Source organism: Ochlerotatus camptorhynchus, unplaced genomic scaffold, assembly GCF_037179485.1.
Source record: "Ochlerotatus camptorhynchus isolate MF236.1 unplaced genomic scaffold, CSIRO-AGI_Acam_v1.1 ptg000277l, whole genome shotgun sequence".
In the NCBI taxonomy this organism is placed as follows: domain Eukaryota; kingdom Metazoa; phylum Arthropoda; class Insecta; order Diptera; family Culicidae; genus Ochlerotatus; species Ochlerotatus camptorhynchus.
In genome coordinates, this window is record NW_027040766.1 from 57512 (window position 1) to 77533 (window position 20022).

Here is a 20022-nt window from a genome sequence, read left to right on the forward strand (position 1 = left end):
TTTATATAATGAAAGTACACCAAATTTACAATAAAAGAGCACCCGAGTATTTTTTCCATGTCGCACCGTTTTCGAGATGTAGTGGTTTGAAAGAAGATATTTTTAAAATGATGGTAGTTTTTGGCCATTTTTAAATGTATTTCGCAGTTCTCCAGTTCAGAAAATATTTTTTTCCGAAAGATCAGAAAATTTTACAATGATTATGCGTCTCCACTCTACTCCATCTATGGCCACACATCGCCAGCCTTGTAAAGATTGTACTCGAAAAAAAAATGCAACACTATCTTTTATGTATAACATTTTATTGCATGGGTAAAAATCGATGAAATTTTGAGTAAAACTAGTTTGTAGTGTAATGTTTACATGTGAAAAATTTCGTCATAATCTGTAAAGTGGTTATCGAGATGGCTTTCAAGCAAGAAGTGCTTCGACAAAAAATTATGGGAGCGGTCGTGGAAAATCCTGTCCAGTCCCACAGGCGGATCGCGAAACAGTTTGGAATCGAAGCTTTCGACCGTGTCCCGTGTGGTAAAATCGTTCAAGGAGACCCAGACGACTCAGCGGCGAGCTGGCAGCGGGAGAAAAGCGAAAACGACCGCCCCTGGAAGCATGGACGGTGAGGGATTACTTCAAGCGCAAACCAAACCTTTCGATTCGGGACGTGACCAAGAAGGTCAATTCTTCCGTCTGTTTCGTTGAGCAGACAACGAAGCGGGCCGGACTTCATGTCTTCAAGGTAAGGAAGGCGCCTAACCGAACCGATAAACAGAATACGGTGGCCAAATCCCGAGCCAGGAAGATGTACCGCGAGTGGTTGGTGCAGCTGAAATGCATCGTAATGGACGACGAGACGTACATTAAAGCGGACGCCAAGCAAAGCCCCGGCCTGGAGTTTTTCGTCAGCAAGTCCGGCCTGGATGTTCCGGAGAAGTTCCGAAAGAAGAAAGTCGACAAATTTTCCAAGAAGTGCTTAGTGTGGCAGGCGATCTGTGGTTGCGGCAAATTCAGCAAGCCGTATATAGCGACCGGCACCATCAACGGCCTAATATATAAAGAAGAATGCCTCCAGAAGCGTCTGCTGTCCTTACTCCAGTCCCATAAAGGTGACTCTCTGTTTTGGCCGGATCTGGAATCGTGCTATTACGCGAAACCGGTGATGGAGTGATACGAAGCCAACGATGTTGTTTTTGTGCCGAATATCTTAATGTGGTATGATACCAGATATTGGTATGCTTGTGGTATTAAACCTTGTTTTGATGTTATTCAGCTATCGAAATATTTTGTAGAAAATCAAATGAATACCAAAACAACAAAATGTGATCTTTCACTTTTAAGACAATAGCACCTAAAAGAGTTATTGAATTGGTTTTAGAAGATCTTCAAAATAATAAACCATGGTATTCTGGCATCTAAAATAGTCGTTATTCGTAGAATATTTTTGAGGTATTATTTTTGGTATTTAACCCCTTATGTCAGCCTCACTAATACCATATTTAGGTTGCCAGTTATGCCATTCTCATACCTGAGTTTGGTATTAATAACTTATTTTTTTCCTATTCGGGAATCCACTTTTTCTACCTTTATCCGTAGGACAAAAGAAACGAAAGATAAAGAGTGGGTTGTGCTTAGTAGAACGGAAATGAGATCAAAACTACAATATACGAACTGAAATTCGCTGATCCTTTTCTTGCCTTCTAAGGTGCCTTTTTGTTGTTGTTGTTGTTGTTGTTGTTGTTGCTGGCGGTGATGTGTTTTGTGTGTTGGAAAGGATTCTGTTACTACTGTTGTCGTCGTAGGTGTCTGCTCATATTTGTTGTTGCTGCGAGTGATTTTGATGGTGGGTATGAGAGGCTTGGGTAGTTTAAATTGGTTTGACAGTCATCCGTGAAGGTGGAATCGCCAAGTTGACGATGGATATGGGAGTAAAATATAGATTAGACTTTATATCTGGTGCTAATGGAGGGAAATTATTCTTCGCGGAAGGGAATGGCACCTTCTAAGTGAATTGATTCCTCAGAACTCGTTGCCATTAGTATGCTTTTTTCTCATACATAATGCGGAGGGCCAAAATCATCTGTGCAAAACTGCAAACAGTTGAGACATACGGCCTCTCACTGTGGCAGCAAGGCACGCTGTTCCAAATGCGGGGAGAAGCACGAGGATGGCGCCTGCACAGTCACGGCACCAAAATGCGTGTACTGCAAAGGATCTCCTCCTAATGGTCTCTTGTCGTGTCCGGTGTACAAACAACGCGGGAAAACAAGAGCGCTCTCTTAAAGAACGTTCCAGGCGGTCTTTTGCAGAAATGCTTAAGACAGCCAAGCCATCGACCAACGAAACAAATCCCTTCGCTCTTTTGTCAGATGACGAGTCTGGCTCTGACTTGGCTGAGGAGGGAGTTTCTTTCAGTTTTCCGGAAGGTTCTGCCCGGAAACGAAAACGCATCCGTTCGCGGAAAGTTGCAGATCAAGAACCCCAAATCAGCTTGCCCAAATCAAGAAGTGGTGGAAAAAAGGAGACTTCTACTCCTCCTGGATTCCACAAAACTGATTATACCCAGGATTTCCCACCTCTCCCGGGACATCCAAAACCCCCGATGCCCCAATTTTCAGAACACAAGCCCTTTCTTCATCTGGGTTGTTCTCATTTGATAACATTGTGGACAGTATCCTCAATTACCTCGATATTTCTGATCCTCTGAAAAGTATTGTTCTGGCAATGCTTCCTACTGTGAAAACCCTCTTGAAGCAGTTGACATTGAAGTGGCCCCTCCTTGCAGCAATCATCTCCTTCGATGGATAATTTTCCAAACGAGGTCGGGGATTTGATCACTGTTCTACAGTGGAATTGTCGAAATCTTATTCCTAAGATAGAATCGTTTAAGTTTTTGGTTCACAATAATGATTGTGATGCATTTGCTCTGTGTGAAACTTGGCTCTCTTTAGATATCGATCTTCCTTTTCATGATTTTAACATTATTCGACTGGATCGTGAGGATTCGCGTGGAGGAGGAGTACTTTTGGGATCATAGTATTGAAGTTGTCGCATGTCAGGCTTTTGTTAAAGGCAAGAGCCTTTGTATTGCTTCTGTGTATATTCCTCCCCGAGTTTCGATTAGTCAAAAACAACTTTCAGATATCTGTTCAGTTCTTCCTACTCCACGGTTGATTATGGGAGATTTTAATTCCCACGGTACAGGCTGGGGGGAACTGTATGATGACAACCGTTCTACTTTGATATATGACCTCTGTGACAGCTTTAATATGACAATTCTAAACAATGGAGAAGTAACACGTCTGGCTGGTCCATCCTCAAATGGAAGTAGATTAGACCTCACACTTTGCTCTAATTCATTATCGTTGGATTGCACGTGGAATGTGATCCAGGATCCCCACGGTAGTGATCACTTGCCGATCGGCATTTCGATTGCCAGTGGGTTCAATTCGTCGGAATCCGTTAACGTCGCGTACGACCTCACCCGTAATATCGATTGGACAACGTTCAAGACCGCGATAGATGAAGCCGTGTCGTCGGTAGAAGAGCTTCCACAGGAATATAACTTCCTCTCCAATCTGATCTTGGACAGCGCGCTTCGAGCTCAAACTCGGCCGGTTCCAGGAACGTCTTTTCGTAGGAAACCTCCTACCCCTTGGTGGGACCAGCAATGCACTGAGGTTTATCGTAAAAAGTCCGACGCGTTTAAGCTTTTCTGGAAACGCGGAACACCCGAGTATTTCGAAGCGTACTCGACTCTTGAACACGAACTCAAGAGCCTCATCAAAGCCAAGAAACGCGGATACTGGCGGCAATTCGTGGACGGTTTATCGCGCGAAACGTCGATGAATACGCTTTGGAACACGGCGCGAAGGATGCGTAACCGGTCTTCAAACAACGAGAACGAGGAGTACTCGGATCGGTGGATTCTCAAGTTCGCGCGAAAAGTATGTCCTGATTCCGTGCCGGCACAGATGATTCCTCGCGAAACGACGAATTCGGTAGACGAGATCATCCAGCCTTTTTCAATGCTGGAGCTCTCACTCGCGCTCCTTTCGTGTCGCAATTCGGCTCCGGGGGCTGATAGGATCAAGTTCGACTTGTTGAAGAACCTCCCAGACGTCGCTAAGAGGCGCATGTTGAACTTGTTTTGTCAGTTCCTGGAGTTCAATATTGTTCCAGATGATTGGAGGCGAGTGAGAGTTATAGCAATTAAAAAGCCTGGAAAACCCGCGTCAGATCATAACTCGTATCGTCCCATCGCGATGTTATCGTGCATTCGAAAATTGTTGGAGAAAATGATCCTTTTTCGCCTCGACAAATGGGTTGAGACGAACCACCTACTCTCAGATACTGAATTTGGTTTCCGTAGGGGTAAGGGAACGAACGACTGTCTCGCGTTGCTTTCCACAGAAATCCAGTTGGCTTTTGCTAAAAAATAGCAAATGGCTTCTGTGTTCTTGGATATTAAGGGGCCATTGATTCAGTATCGGTTGAAATCCTTTCAGACAAACTCCACGCTTGTGGCCTTTCCCCATTAATTAATAACTTTTTGTACAATTTGCTGTCAGAGAAACATATGAGCTTTTCTCATGGAAACTCTACAGCTTCTCGATTTAGTTACATGGGTCTCCCCCAGGGCTCATGTTTAAGCCCCCTTCAGTATAATTTCTACGTCAGAGAAATTGACAATTGTCTAAGTGACAACTGCACGTTGAGACAACTTGCAGATGATGGCGTAGTCTCTATGACAGGGCCCAAAGGGGTCAACCTGCAAGGATCCTTACAGGATACCTTAGACAATTTGTCTACTTGGGCTATCCAGCTAGGTATCGAATTCTCCACGGAGAAAACTGAGTTGGTCGTTTTTTCTAGGAAGCATAGCCCAGCACAACCGAAGCTTCAACTTTTGGGTAAGCCGATCACTCATTCCATGTCTTTCAAATATCTTGGGGTCTGGTTCGATTCCAAATGCACCTGGAGATCCCACATTGAGTATCTGAAGCGGAAATGCCAACAAAGGATCAATTTTCTCCGAACAATTACCGGAACGTGGTGGGGAGCCCATCCGCAAGATCTTCTAACGTTGTACCGGACAACGATTTTATCGGTTTTAGAGTACGGTAGTTTTTGCTTCCAGTCGGCGGCTAAAACTCACATCATCAAACTGGAACGTATCCAGTATCGTTGTCTTCGTATCGCGTTAGGATGCATGCACTCGGCTCATACGATGAGTCTCGAAGTGTTGGCGGGCATGTTGCCACTATCGGATCGGTTTTCGGAATTGTCCCTCAGGCTCCTCACCCGTTGTGAAGTTATGAACCCACTGGTAATCGAAAACTTTGAGAAGCTTCTTGAGCTAAACCCTCAAACTCGCTTTATGTCATTGTACTACGTGTACATAACACTGGATGTTAGCCCTTCACAGCATAATCCTCATCGTGTATGCTTCTCCGACTTCGGCAATTCAGTTAGTTTTGATTTATCTATGACGCGGGAAATTCGTGGAATCCCAGAACATCATCGTTTCATGATTGTTCCGTCAATTTACGCTGCAAAGTTTGGCCAAGTTGATTCCGCAAGATCGTTCTTCACAGATGGATCACTAATAGAGTCGTCCGCTGGTTTTGGTATTTTTAACGAATTTCATAGCGCCTCTCGAATGCTTCAAGCTCCTTGTTCGGTATATGCTGCTGAACTGGCGGCAATACACTATACGCTAGAAACGATCGCCTCACTTGCACCAGATCACTATTTTATATTTACGGATAGTCTCAGTTCTGTCGAGGCTATTCGATCCATGAGGCCGGTAAAGCACTCCTCGTATTTTCTCATGAAAATACGAGAGCTTCTGAGTGCTTTATCTTTAAGATCTTTTGTCATCACCTTTGCATGGGTCCCATCTCATTGCTCGATTCCGGGCAATGAGAAGGCGGACTCACTTGCTAAGGTGGGCGCTATGCAAGGCGATATTTACGATCGACAAATCGCCTACAATGAATTTTTCTTCATTTATCGTCAACAGTCGCTCGCCAGCTGGCAAAATAAATGGAGTGAAGGAAGTTTGGGACGATGGCTATTCTCGATCATCCCTAAGGTGTCGAAGAGTCCTTGGTTCAAGGGGTTGGATGTGGGTCGAGACTTCATTCGTCTGATGTCTCGCCTCATGTCCAATCACTATTCGTTAAACGCTCACTTGTTTCGTGTTGGGCTGGGAGACAGCAATCTCTGTGAATGTGGACAAGGTTACCAAGACGCCGATCACATCCTTTGGTCTTGTGCTGAGCATCGTGGAGTCAGATCTGAGCTGTGCGAATCCCTTCGGGCTCGAGGTAGACAACCTAATGTTCCAGTTCGGGATATTTTGGCTAGACGTGATCTGGAGTTTATGAAACTCATATATGTTTACTTTAAGAATACTAACCTTAGATTGTAAGTTTGATTAACCTTGTGTTTAGTTTGTGTATTGTGCGTGTAGTTTTGTTTTTATGTTTGTTTTCAAGATGAATAGAAATAAGTTCATGTTTTAGGATTAATTAAATATTTGTATAATAAATCATGTTTCAAACCTCCTTCTCCCTTTCCCCATCCAAAAAATTGTAAATCTCCACTAACCTCGAGACGACCGCGAGTAATCGGTTCAATTCCTTTAACTCTAGATTTAAGACATTAATCATGTATAATGCAAATGATAACTCGGCTCTGAAAAGTTTATTCGATTGAGCCTGTACAAATAAATTAATATAATCATCTGTGGAATTATTAAATAAAAGTGCGATCGAACGAAATGCCTTGGTACATGTAACGATTACCAGGAAGACAATAAAGTTTTTTTTAATAAATTTTCGTTGCCCGTTGCCCGTTTTATTCGTGCAATGCACGGATTTTCTTTTTGGAGGATACGAATTTTTATTTAGGCATGAAAAATTCGTATTTATTTTATCAATCATTCGTTTCCAATACGAAATACAATCAGTAGCGAGTGTGGCATTTACAAAGCTAGTTTAATCAACAGTTCGAATCTATTTTGTTGCTATTTAGTGCATCAAACGAACGATTTCGTTGCATATATTAATTTTTATTTTCAGTGTGGATTCCAACTGAAGCAGACTTTAATTATAGCACGTCTAAACCATTGTAGAACGTTCTTTGTGCATGCTGATGAAGTAGTGATGTAATTCGATGTTTTACCTCTTTGATCCCAGTTGGGTGTCTATTACTCACTAATAGATGATGCTGGAAGAAAGAAAGCACCCGTTGAGAAAGGAGTCCAATTTCAAAAAGGCTCTCGACAGAACCGAATTGGAATGAGAAAAATTTCCAATGGATAGTATCCGATAATCCGAACCAGGTTGTGATAATCCTTCAATTATGAAAGCAAACATTACAGGATGAGAAAAGGAGTTGAAACAGTCAACCGGTTTTCTTGTCTTGTCAGATTCGTGCATGTTTTGAATTATGCTCTGCGATGATGCAACGTTAAGAATATCTCATATATGGCTCCCCCGCAGCCTTTAGAATGCTGTACACATCAGTTCCTGCACTGACAGCGTTCGAGCGAAGATAAGCACCGTCAATTCCTTGCTAGGAGCTAACACGTTCCTGGTAGATAGATCAACAACAGAAGTAAGATTGTGCCGGGAGGGGTACGAGAATTGAGGCCACGTTGGAAATGACGCTGGTTGATGGATAAAAGGAGATATAGGCTGCTAGCTTTAGTCTCCTTTCCCTCCGAGCAGCACATAGTGATATATGGTGAGTACAGTAACGAGAAGAGTTTTGATCGAATCTGTCTGAAGCAGTGACACGTGAGCGATATGATAGTACTTTTTTATTAATTTTATGAGTTTTCCGCCAGCGTTTCCCGAAGAGAATTGCTACGAACAGAAATACCCCGAATAGCGCGGTGGGTGGTGTCGTTCACCCATCGCTATTTTCGTTGGAAGGCCACCGGCAAATAGCGTTGGGTGGACTGCACCATCCACCGTGCTATTCGGAAAATTCCTGTACATTGTGCCATCGCTTGCTGGCTGACTGAAGAATGAATCGGGCCAGAAAATATTGCGACATTCTACAGCTGATGGAAGTGATTCGTGGTATCAGCTCCCTGACGGATGATTGTAAACATGCCATGCGGTATAAACAAGTTGATGTGCTGCTTGCGTCGGTTGGTTCCTGTCGTATTGATAATTTTAATATCGAGGATTCGATTGGAATTGGAGCATTTTGAAGCGAGCAGACAGTTAAGTTTTAATTTCCTCCCATTCGAATCATTTGTTTATTGTTTTTATCGCTGGGTACGATCGCATTGAACTGTATGAAAATGATCAAGTAGGTAATCAAACCTGCAAAAAACTGTGCATCATTTTTAGTTATCGGTTTGCAGCATAATAAAATTCAATCCTTACCCCGGAGAGCATACTGTAGTTGATGTTGAAGAATCCCACAGCGGAAAACTTGATGCTGGAAATCAAATTCGGAAACCAAATTGACGACTGAACATTTTGGCAGTGCTTCATCGACAGTTTGGACAGGTACGACATGAGTCGTTTCGATTCACTTTCCACCTCCTCGCAGATGTAAGGCAGAGCAATTATCGCTATCAGGTTACCGAGTATGATTACTAAGGATAAACTGAGCGAGTTGATCGAAAAGCCATATTCCGGTTTGGCGATCGTCACGGACAGGTAACAATAATACACCTGAATGGTGGTAATGGAGAACAAGGCTAGATAGCTGAAGAGGAACAGAAGCCCATTGTATGATTCCAGTCGCGTTGCCAGATCGATTGTCTTGGAGACGATCTTCAGAATATGGTTGTCGATTGTCAGTTCTTCCATGGATTCGATAATGTCTTCTTTATCTTCCTCCAGCTTGAGGGTGATGATGGAGGGGTTTTTGAACTTTCCATTTCGCATTTTGTCCAACTGTGGATAGCGATAGTACTGCTCGAGCAGGGAATTCAGCTGCTGAATGCGGATCTTGACCCATTTGATCATGACAAAAGCGTTCAGCAAAGCCAACGAATATAGTATGAACGGAAGTAGGTGGAAGAACCATAGCCATAGTTTAGTTTCATAGCCGACGATCAGGATAACGTAAGCGTCGTAGATGATCGATGCGACAAGAAATATAATTTGTGCCATGTACCATCTCCAGAAGCTTTTTTTCTGCTGCGCGTGCAACATCTTCACGTTGAAACAACTCAACTCTTCATCGATCACGATAAAATCCTCCAAGATGGCATTCAGTTCATCGCACTTGAACACTGGAACGCCGAGGGCAACGGTCAACGCAAGGACATTGGTAATAAACTGAATGTGGTTGGCGATTCCGGTGATTAAGGGAGTGTTGTACTTCAGGAAAAACGACACTATCAGGGCTGTCCACGTTGAGAGCAGAACCAGCCCCACGACGACATTCTGCGGTCGACTTGGTTCGAACTTTGGTCTTCCTGCAACCTGGGTAATTTTCGTTGGGCAGAGGCCAAACTGACGGAAACTTTTCACCAAATAGACGAACAGTTCCATGAATTCGTCCTGACGGGATGCCGGCTGCTGTTGGTTCATGATTTTCACTTTTCGCTTGCTACACCACTTGGTCATCGTCGGGATATTTCTGAGCGATGAAATGGAACTGTTCGATGCAGTCGATCATCTTTTATAGTGGTAAATCACACCGTGTGAGTAGCTGTTGGAAAAGTTTTTTTCTTTCTTTTATTTCATAAAGGCAAAGTTTCGTACTGAAAATAATATAGAATCATAGCATTGACCTTAATGTACCGCCCATGCATAACACCAAATGTAGCTCACCGAACTACATTGTAAGCAAAGTGCAATTAAGAAGACTTACATCATCTTCCCGTGTTTCCCACAACCAACGACGTCATGATGCCTCTCCCTCCCGCCAAGTGAAGAAGAGTGATAAATTTGATGGGAATTTCATAACCCATTCGGACGAACAGACGCACGGGATGGTGCAAGTTATCAATCAAGTTGGGTAATACCGAAGTTTGTTCGAGGGTGAAAAGTCTGCGGATCCCGGTATAAGTATTATTTGGAAAAGTTTCCCCCGAAGAGAGGTCAAGTATCAAAGTTTCGCTTTACTGAGTGCCATTAGGTTGAATGCTCGATGTTAATTAATGATGGTGAGAGTTGGACGGAACTTGCACCATTTTCCATTTGGTTGTTTATATGGGAAGGGGTTTGTTGAGAAACTCATTATTGGGATGGAAGCATTACTGGGGTTGAGTTTGAAGTTTCGCCTGATGATTTTCAACATGTTGTGTATTTTTTTGCAGTTTTGTCCAGGGACTTGAATTGTTTCAAGAGTATTCAAATATATACATATAGTTATCTAAGAACTGTCTCCCTGTCCTGTTAGAACTGGAAACATGTCCCATGTTGATTTTGAAAATTATTTGAAAGTAATGGAATTTAAATGCTCGGTTTTACCGAGTTTTTGAATTGCGGAACTGTTCGGTAAAAGTTTAAAAATCTGTGGAAAATTTATTAATGAGAAAATTTGTTCTGAACTTGTACATACTTAGTTCTGTTAGCCCCATTTAATGATAGAAAATAAAATTGATTGATTTCATTGATTCCTTACGGATAACGGTCATTTGAATTTTTACCGACTTTTTCAGCAATTCAAAAACCCAGTAAAAAAATACTGACTCCTGTAAAAAAATCTTAGTGTGGGTTAGAATCCTCGCGTTTTGCATCGAGATATACTGTTTAAAAAAATATTATTCGTTCCAAGCTGAACAAACTTCTCATTTAAGAAATCTGTATGATTTGATTTTGTCATATAGCATCATGCACAAATTTGCAGCTCAGGAACGGTTGAAATGTTCATCTTGAAATTAAATACAGCAGGTACTTGATACTTTCTATACCGTATTTTTTCTCACCATGCACATCTCAGATGTCAAGGGTGTAAGGACTTTCAGGGGGCCTAACATTGACTCTGATCATTATCGCGTTATCTGCTAAATTCAAGGGCATTTGTCGACCGTTACGAATTCAAGGAACTGGGAATTGACGCGTTTCAATATCCATAACTTGTCAGCAGCGTATCACCAGAAGCTCGATGAGTGGATTAGTGAAATCAATGTCATCGTTCAACAACCTGCGGGAAAAAAATCCATGGAGCGGTGAGCACAACAACACAAGTAGTGATATGTTCATGCGTAACCAGCTTAAGTCTCGTACTGGCCTGTCATGGTTACTCTATGAGTTACCAGCTCCAAAAACCAATTTGATTTTTGTCTCAATCAATACTAACTGGGCGCAGAAATTTCATGCATGCGTTTCTGTTATGAAAGCAGAGCACCAAAATTCATATGGGAAATTTTTGGATTTTACTAGATGCACTTCCACAGTTATTTATTGAGGGCTTTCGATGCCTGTACCAATCATACTTCTATCCCCAGGAAAGTCGAGACACTTTCCCACCTGAAAAATTCCTAGATTGGACAGGGCATCGAACTCAGCCACCTCCAGCATGGTTTTGCTTTGTACCTGCGCCATTACCGACTGAGCTAAGGGAGGCAAATATATAGAACATAACATAACATATTCAATCAGCAGCACCAGCGAATCCAAACACATAAAGCAACCAACGATACAGACAAAACGGTTGCTACGACTACCATGACAAACTCTCTCTGTAACATAGCTCGATCCGAGTGGTAGAAGGATAATGATATATTGCTTGCCTACTTTGTTGCAATATACACGGATGAGGACATAGCTTGATAGGAATCGAGAAAAGACATAACAAAAAAATTCCCATTAACACACGTGTATCATGTTCGGCTTTACTTCGTGAAGCAGCTTGCCAACAATTTGCTCGTTTCCTTCTACCGCCCCGAGTGAGCTGTGTCGCACCGCCTGCTTGTCATGAAAAAAAGGAAGAAGATTATATCATTATTGCTTTGCACTTCTGACATAGCGTTATTATTCGGTTCGTTGATCGCTTCTCATTTTGTCATTTGGAGATAATTTTGATTCCTTGAGCAGCACCCTTTTTATATATAATGCGTTTATTTTTCCACGCTTATTTGCTGTAGCTTGGCGGAGCCAATATTCATTGTTAAGATCACAAAATTACTTAGAACTAACGTTAGTAGAGCGGGACCGATTACTCGCGTCTATCTCGAGGTTAGGTGTAACAAATTGTAACAAATGGATGGCAGGGTAGGGATTGAGAATACAATGGACAGCAATGTGCTCTTGATCTCGAACTAAGCGACACTCTGACGAAAAAGACAAACATGGGGGTACACTGATGGGCCGCTAACAACTTGAGAGAACACAAGATGACACTGACTACTAAATATGGAATATATATTACAAATTTAGAACATGTGTTGAAAAAAAAATGTTTGTTATCCAAGTCACCTACAAAAAAAAATCTGTTTAGCCCATCAGATAAACACAGTTTGATTTTATTTGGGCGGCCTTGTGAATGCTCCTGTGAATACAGGTACCTACATTTTCAAAGACATTAAGGAATTTTAGCAAACCAAACTGGGTGCTATTTAACTGCAGAAATATTACTACACTCTTGCCGATAAAAACAAGCAATGGAAACAAATTCCACCGAATACAAAACTTTTAGCTCTATCTAGTTAAATACACACGCGAAAACATAATTCAAACAATCAATAATATTTTAAAACGTGATTATATAAAGATTCGTTGGTCATACATTTTGTTTTCGTATTATAAAAACTTTCATAAAGACACCATTTACCTAAAACTAATGGTGATTGTACGACTTTTCCCCGAAAACCAGTTCCCCGAAAACACTTTCCTCGAAAGTTTTATCCCCGAAATACGATTCCCCGAATGAACCAGTTCCCCGAAAGAAACGTTTTCCCGAAAACTACTTCCCCGAAAGAACTAGTTCCCCTAAAGATACAATTTACACTGTGCGATCTATTTAAATATGATCCCTGGGTTTGTTACAACTTATCTATATGAAATTGAGAAACATATCTTTGGTGAATATTGATAAACAGAACAAAGTCGTTCAACACCCTAGATAAAGTTTGTGGTTATGACTTGTTATGACTTTTGGCGGTTTATCAAATTGATATCTGATTGTAATGAGCATAAAGACTGAGCTTTGATATGAAGAAGGGAAAATTGTGTCAGTTTCATCAAATCTTTCGCTGGTTAACTACTTGTATCGAACAATACCACAATACACATATCAATGTGTGTCGAATTAAAGTGGACTCTACACGACTGTTTGTATTGACAATAATCGTATTGTCAATGCATTTTATATTGACGTCAATACATCGGTATTGACAATATATCTGTTTTCACATCATCAATATTATTGTCAATACTTTTAAGTATTGACAATATTTCTTACCGTGTGGGGTTCGCTTAAGACAATAGTTTGACTTTCGTTAAAACTACATGTAAAGGTCACACACTAAGATTATTTCATCGAAATCTGTGAAATTTTACCGAAATCTCAACAGCTGAACGTTCGGTAAACAGTTCGGTGATTTTTCACAGATTTCCTGTAATTTTTTACCGAATATTCTGAAATCGGTGTATGCTGTTTTCTTCTTGCTCTATACAATTTTGGATTCGGCCTATAAGGAGTCGCAAAGTGACTATAGCATGTATTGCATGGGGACGCATGGTATCTTTTATTTATTAGTATGGAGTTTTTTAACGTTCGTACCTATCCAACACACAGACACACACACATACATTGTATGCAATTAGCTCCATGGAACATACCAAGTTATACGTCAAATAATCAACTAAGATCAAAACAAGGAAAAATTCTTGCAACAAACAAAATTTTCCCTTCTTTGTATCACACCTCGTTCTTTAACGTTTTGAAGAATAAATATCTTACTAATTTATAAAACTGATATCTAATCGTAATCAAATTAAAAAAAACGAGCCGTTAGGGGCCATACATTAATTATGTCACGCGAAATTGAGGCAAAATTAATCAATCACAGATTTCTACACGTCCCTCCTTAGGGCGTGACATAATTTGTACATCACCCCTTATACAAAGAAGAAAAATCGTTGTTTCTTCTTTGTAGCACAGCTCGTTTCTTAACGTATCGCAAAATATCTACTCTAATAAAAATGTTATGGTTAATTTGCTTAACGACGTGTTCTGGGTATCATCCAAACCATTTGTGGAATAGTTCACACATTTGGGTTATCGTTTGTTTATGGTAATTTTTTATTAGGATATCTAATTGGTTTTATCAAAGAGATATCATTTGTATCACGGTTCGTTCTTCAATTTTATTACAATGAGTATCGCTTTGATAAATTAGTAAGATATTTATTCTTCAAAACGTTAAAGAACGAGCTGTTATACAAAGAAGGGAACATTTTGCTTGTCGTAAGAAATTTTCCTTCTTTGAATCATAGTTCATTCTTTGACGTATAATATGGTATGATCCATGTAGCTAATTGCATACAATGTGTGTGTTTGTTTGATTGGTACGACCGTTAAAAAAAACTCCATACAAACAAAGAAAAGATATCATGCGTCCTCATGCCATACATATTAGTCACATGGCGACTCCTTATAGGGTGAATCTAAAATTGTATGGAGCACGAAGAAATCAATATGTGTTGAATAAAGACAAAAGTTTGACTTTCGTTAAAACTACATGGAAAGGTCAAAAGCTGCTGAAATAGGATTTCACCGATTTCAGGAGCTTGACCTTTACATTTTGTTTTAACGAAAGTCAAACTATTGTCTTTATTCGACGCACATTAATATGTTTATTGTGGTATTGTTCGATACAAGTAGTTAACCAGCGAAGATCCGCAGATTCGGGGAAATGGTACATTCGGGGAAATTATTTTCTGGGAACTGTGCCATTCGTGGAATTGTATTTCGGAGAAAAGTTACATTCGGGGCAATAATTTTCGGGGAAAGTGTTTTCGGGGGACTGGTTTTCGGGGAAAAGTCGTACAATCATAATGGTTTAATGCACACACATTGATGTCTTCCTAAATACGGTGTTTGGAGCTTGAGTGGGGGCTGAAAAATACCGCAGCCTAGAAGAATGATGATATGTGATATTTTCACTCTTTATTTTTTAAATTGCTTGATGTTTGTCTTTCGTCTCTTCTTTGCTGTTTTACATTAGGTGAAAATGGAACAATATGGCCAATGGGCAATGTGGCCAATGGGCAATGTGGCCAATGGGCAATGTGGCCAATGGGCAATGTGGCCAATGGGCAATGTGGCCAATGGGCAATGTGGTCAATGGGAAATGTGGCCAATGGGCAATGTGGTCAATGAGCAATGTGGTAAATGGGCAATATAGCCACTTACTTAAAAACAAACTTATTGTACATAAAGGGTGGTACGGTCAAAATTTGGTCAAGGGAAAACGCGTGTAAATCGGTGAAATCGTTTATTTAAAAAATCAAATTAAGTTTCTTTTTCAAGTTCAATTAGTATAAAATTCAGGAAAAATATTCAGTTAGGCTTCCGCTTTTCCAAATCCGAATTGCCGGGCCTTACGCTTGACCCCTGCCATCAGATTTTGTACAGCCACCTTGTCCACCTTCTTCGCCGCAGAAAGCCAGTTTGCCTTGAACTGCTGCTCGCCCTTAGCAGTTTTTTTGGTCTTCTTTAGGTTCCGCTTGACAATAGCCCAGTATTTCTCAATTGAGCGGAGCTCTGGCGTGTTGGGAGGGTTCTTGTCCTTGGGAACCACCTGCACGTTGTTGGCGGCGTACCACTCCATGGCCTTTTTACCGTAATGGCAAGATGCCAAATCCGGCCAAAACAGTACGGAACAACCGTGTTTCTTCAGGAAAGGCAGCAGACGTTTATTCAAACACTCTTTCACGTAAATTTCTTGGTTGACAGTCCCGGAAGCTATGAAAATGCTGCTTTTCAAGCCACAGGTACAGATGGCTTGCCAAACCAGATATTTCTTTGCGAACTTTGACAGTTTCATGTGCTTGAAAACATCTGCTACCTTTCCCCTTCCTTTTGCCGTATAAAACTCCTGTCCCGGAAGCTGCTTGTAGTCGGCTTTGACGTAGGTTTCGTCGTCCATTACCACGCAGTCAAACTTCGTCAGCATCGTCGTGTACAGCCTCCGGGATCGCGCTTTGGCCGTCGTATTTTGTTTATCATCGCGATTTGGAGTCACTACCTTCTTGTAAGTCGATAGTCCGGCTCGTTTTTTGGCTCGATGCACGGTTGTAGACGATACACCCAGCTTATTTGCGGCATCTCGGAGAGAGAGGTTAGGGTTTCGCTTGAAACTACCGGCAACTCTCTTTGTCGTCTCAGTGGCTTCCGGTTTTCGATTTCCCCCCGATCCAGACTTCCTGGATGTCGACAAACGTTCCCCAAACACTTTAATTACATTTGTAACGGTTGATTTGGCAACTTTTAGCGATTTTGCCAACTTTTCGTGCGAGTAGCTCGGATTTTCGCGATGCGCGAGCAAAATTTTGATACGCTGCTCTTCTTGCTTGGACGGCATTTTGACAACAGAAGAGTGAATTCCAAAATCAAAATAGGAGCAACATTCTACACACACACCTTCAAAATGAGGGGTGTTCAGGTTTTTTAAATGCTAAATTGAAAGAAATACGTCAAGTTGATATTGACCAAATTTTGACCGTATCACCCTTTATTTTACAAAAAATCTGTTGCAGGCTTATTGCTTGAAGCCTACGCCCTTCCCCCCCCCCCCCCTTAAACAACTTTCCATTTCATTTAAGTCTAACAAAATACTTTTCTTTAGAGCAAATATTCGGAAAAATACTAGACTAGCTCAAAATGTCAAAACTGATTTCTGAACCATAAAATAAGGTCTTTCAGAAAGTTTTTATAAATTATCGTTGATATTCCTTCAGCAGTTTTATAAAGATTTTCTTAACAAAATACTACTTAAGCAGTGAAGTTTCTTGGATTAATCAGTACTACAAGTTGAGATATGTTGAGGAACTAAAGTGTTTTTGAGGTAAATTTTGTGTAATTGAGGGCATTTTGAGATTGCTTGCCTATTTTTCAACAAAATCATTCAGAAAATAATGTGCGTTTTTCCAATTTCATGCGAAATATATTTTTCAGTACTCTAAAAATAATAGCATTAATCTGGAAAAAGATTGGATTGATCAGTACCGATCTAGGAAAAAAATAGTTGGAAGGGTTGTATACTAGATACGACCGCAGGGTTGGCGTTAGATAACGTCTGTTATGTGTTGTACTTAATTGTGTATGTTATATTTTAGGAATATTCCTTAATAACTCTTTTGTGAAAGTTTGGTTTGGGCCGTTTTGTTGGGCTGATGTTGTTGACAATGATGGAACGGGCGACCTTGTTGGACGCTTATATAGTAGAACAGAAAATATCAGAGGTGTCAGATACTCGCATACGTACGTTAAACTCTTTCTTGATAATGTTGTGGCCCTGAAAAGGGCCATTTTTCCAACGCGCTCGGCGTAGTTGCCCTTGCGGAGCAGACGGTGAATACGACCGACTGAGAACCAGGGCGTCACAATATCAGCTTCAATCGACCAAATCGATGCGACGAAGAGACTGCTGGCTTTCTTTTTCTGTTAAAGTCGAACAGCTTCGCAGCATTCTAGAACCTCAGTCGGCGTGCACAAACAAATGTTCAATCGCTTGTCTCTCTTTCTCCCGTCGCTCCATTGGTCTTCCTTTCAAGCTTCGTCGAAATGGATGAGCGAAAGAGCGCTCGACTTTGATAGTTTTCTCTTTCATGAAACACATCAACAGAGGTTTCATGACGTATATGACGGAAAATGAAATAACACATTTAAAGCATTTCTCACGTCAAAACACTTGAAGATTACACGTCATATTTCTAATTTATCTTCCATCCATATATTTATCTAAAAAAAATGATCGAAAACGGGACATAACGCATTTTAAACAAATTGAAAGAGCGGCGATAGAGTGTTCGTGAAAGGGGATTGAAAGCCATAATGAAGTTCGTTTAACTAGAAAATCGACGTTATTTACATTGAAAGCGATGAGCAAAGCAACGACGAGAAGTTCCACAGCCAGCCTTTCCTTCCAAGCGTCCTTCTTTTTTATTTTCGTTTCTTGCTGATAGTCTAGCTAGGCGTTATAGAAATGAAGCGTCGAACACGTATGTATGAGAGAAACAAAACACGAGTTCATTTTAGAGCTTCGAAATTGTAGAGCCCTGCTGAGAACTGCAGCAGCTGGGCATTCCATGACGGCGGCCCAGTATACCGGAGCACTGCTCTGCTGCCGCTGCTCTGCTGCCGTTGCTCTGCTTCCGCTGCTCTGGTACTGCTGCTCTGCTGCTTTGCTGCTGGGTCAACGATCGGATAGACAATGATGGAACGGTTGACCTTGTTGGACGCTTATACAGAAAATATCAGAGGTGTCAGATACTTGCATCTGATGTCTCGGTTGGAGAAAGTATAAGAATATAAAAAAATCAATCGATTTTCACCATCTTTAGACAATGGTTTACTTTTAACCATTTTTCAATAGTTTACGGAATGAAATCAATAGTTTTGAAACATTCAAAAAATTGCTAGAAATATTTCCAATCGATTGATGCCATTATGTCGTAAATCTATCGAGAGACGGTTGAGTTATTATCGTTCAAAATCTTTTAATTTTTCGTAACGCATCCAAAATGATTGTTTTAATTTTGTACCCCCGTATGTTGCCGAAAGACGTTATCCAACGTCAAAATGATACGCAGCGCGGGTGGTAATGCGGCAGCATGGAACCCGACAGAACGTGGAACGGTATAAACAGAAGCGGAAACAGCAGACCCGCATCTTTCGGGAGAAAAAACTCCGCCTGGAAGAAGCGGAGTGCGAGGAAATGGAACTGCTGTGCCGTTCCCAAGAAACACGGAACTTCTACCAGAAGCTCAACGCATCCCGCAACGGCTTCGTGCCGCGAGCCGAAATGTGCAAGGATAAGGACGGGAGCCTCTTGACGGACGAACGTGAGGTGATTGAAAGGTGGAAGCAGCACTTCGATGCGCACCTGAATGGCGACCAGCGCAATGGAGGAAACGACTACGTCAGTGCAGCAGAGGACGGAACTGACGCAACTCCCACGTTGAGGGAAGTTAAGGATGCCATTCAGCAGCTCAAAAACAACAAAGCAGCTGGTAAGGATGGTATCGCAGCCGAACTCATCAAGATGGGCCCCGAAAAGTTGGCCACCTGCCTGCACCGGATGATAGTCAGGATCTGGGAAACAGAACATCTACCGGAGGAGTGGAAGGAGGGGGTTATCTGCCCCATTCACAAGAAAGGTGACCATTTGGAATGTGAGAACGATCACCATTTTGAATGCCGCCTACAAAGTGCTATCCCAGATCATCTTCCGTCGTCTATCACCTAAAATGACCGATTTCGCGGGAAGTTATCAAGCCGGCTTCATCGACGACCGATCGACAACGGACCAGATCTTCACCGTATGGCAAATCCTCCAGAAATGCCGTGAATACCAGGTCCCAACGCACCATTTGTTCATCGAATTTAAGGCGGCATATGACAGTATCGATCGCACAGAGCTATGGAAAATCATGGACGAGAACGGCTTTCCTGGGAAGCTGATCAGACTGATCAAAGCAACGATGGACGGTGTGCAAAAATGCGTGAGGGTTTCGAGTGAACTATCCAGTTCATTCGAATCTCGCCGGGGACTGCGACAAGGTGACGGACTCTCATGCCTACTCTTCAACATCGCTCTAGAAGGTGTAATACGACGAGCCGGGCTCAACAGCCGGGGTACGATTTTCACGAAATCCGGTTAATTTGTGTGATTTGCGGACGACATGGACATTATCGCAAGAACATTTGGAACGGTGGCAGAACTGTACACCCGCCTGAAACACGAAGCAGCAAAGGTCAGACTGGTGGTGAGTGCGTCAAAAACAAAGTACATGCTGGTAGGCGAAACCGAACATGACAGGATTCGTCTAGGAAGTAATGTCACGATAGACGGGCATACTTTCGAGGTAGTGG